A 1,929-nucleotide genomic window follows, 5' to 3' on the forward strand; every position below is an offset into this window, starting at 1 on the left:
TTCAGCCAGCTTACCAGTGGTGTGCAGCTGCCACAGAAAGTCACACCAGCACTTTTTCTCTCCTTAAAATGACTCTAAACCGTGGTAGGAAGTGATTTTTATCTTTTGTAAACCTTTGTATTCCCGGTTACCGTAAAGCGACCCATGCCTACTCCTTACTTTCTCTCTGCGCTGTCAGAGTTTGAAGACTGTCTTGTTGATATTCAATAAGTTTTAATATTTTCTACTCTCTCTTGAGACTTTTAGTTATTTTTTTTCTCTACATTCGTCCATTTTATTTTTATTCGCCTTCTCTGGCTGCAGAATGTTCAGAGGAATAACCGCTGTGCTTTTATCTTCCTGTTAAAGCGTTTCACTGCACATTGTTTTTGTTTTTTATAGATAATCCAGACATGACGGCCTCCCCGTAAAGTATTTTAAAATGTGCTGCTAATCTATTTGTGCTTAAAATGGTTAAATCCAGGTACAGAGTGACTCCATTTGCTGTTTTATTTTTAAATGATCATCTAAAGCCCCCCTACTCCCAATTTTTATGCTGCTCTTAAGTCCGTTTGAGCAACAGGCGGCGCAGATGGATCCCATTTATTTCTTATTTTTTGGTATCCAAGCGTCACGGATCCACAGGTCGTTTGCAGGGTGAACAATTATAAAGTGCCCGTTATGAATGTTTGTTCCCACCTGGAGCTGCTGAAGCACTTTTTTCCATATGTCTGTGTGTAAAAAGGCCAATAAGACATCTTTGTCTTATCTCCTGATAACACACATACCTATACAGCCTGGAATTCCCTTTTCCAGGTGTGTTGTTGCCTTTTCAAGCTCATTATTTGCCCTTTTTATCTCCATTTAAAGCCCAGTCTCCAGCCTAAACAGGGTCTGACACTTAAAATACTTTTATTCTCCACTACGCTTGATTTTGTTTCATGTTTTAAGAAACAGATTTATATATATATATATATGTTATCGTTGCGTTTTAGTTTGTTTTTATAATCTTTTTTTATGTAATTGTTATTTTTGCTGTGCTTAGTTTTGCTTTTTTTTTTGTCATCCATCCTCCCCGTCTTGCTTCCCCTTTCTGAACAATCGTCCACGCCTCTCAAGCAATACTGCTGATGGGCACAGGGAGCTAGCTGCTAGAAAGAAAGAAATGGAAGAACGAGCAAACAAGAGTATGAGAGAGAAAGAGAGAGAGAGAGGTGGACTGGAGGCTGGTTCTTCGTCTGCTGTTCCTTCAGTATCGTTATTGTCCTGTTACAGAGAAATGATTATTTTGAGAATAAACAGAAGAATCATCTAAGTTTTGTAAATGATCCTTCACTGTCGAGGGAAGAAAACTATCAGAATATACTTTGTCTAATCTTGTAAAAATGCAAAATGAATACATTTTAGAGAGAAATCTGAAGCTACATATATTGTCACTATACTAAGTGTGTAAGGAACTGTTTTTTTTTTCTTTTTTTTTTTTTTTACAGACGGCAACCACATTTATCAGTGTTCCTTTGAAATTGTTTTAGTAAATATTTTATAGTTAATCAATAAACAGATGGAACTGTATACATGTTTTCTGGTTGTTCTTGAGGTATTTAATCTGAAAAGCTGCTTTATCAATGTTATTCTGTTGCTGTTTCACGATGTCATGCAGCTTGAATGCATTTAACTTTTAAGAAATTATCTTTTTTTTTTTTTTTTTAAGGTCTCCTTGAACCCCAGTCATCCTCAGCAGATGGTCGTTCACACTGAGTCTGTGTCTGCTGGAGGTTTATTCCTGTTAAAAGGGAGTTTTTCCTCTCCACTGTTGCTACAAGCATGCTTGGTGTGAGGGATTTCCTTGGAGTCAATGAGTCGATGCAATCAACTGGTTTTCCTTAAATGGAAAACTTTGAATCAATCTGACTGTATGATCTGGTGAACCATAAAGTACCTTGAGATGAC

The sequence above is a fragment of the Cyprinodon variegatus genome, unplaced genomic scaffold (genome assembly GCF_000732505.1).
Source record: "Cyprinodon variegatus isolate N-32 unplaced genomic scaffold, C_variegatus-1.0 Scaffold2055, whole genome shotgun sequence".
Taxonomy (NCBI): Eukaryota; Metazoa; Chordata; class Actinopteri; order Cyprinodontiformes; family Cyprinodontidae; genus Cyprinodon; species Cyprinodon variegatus.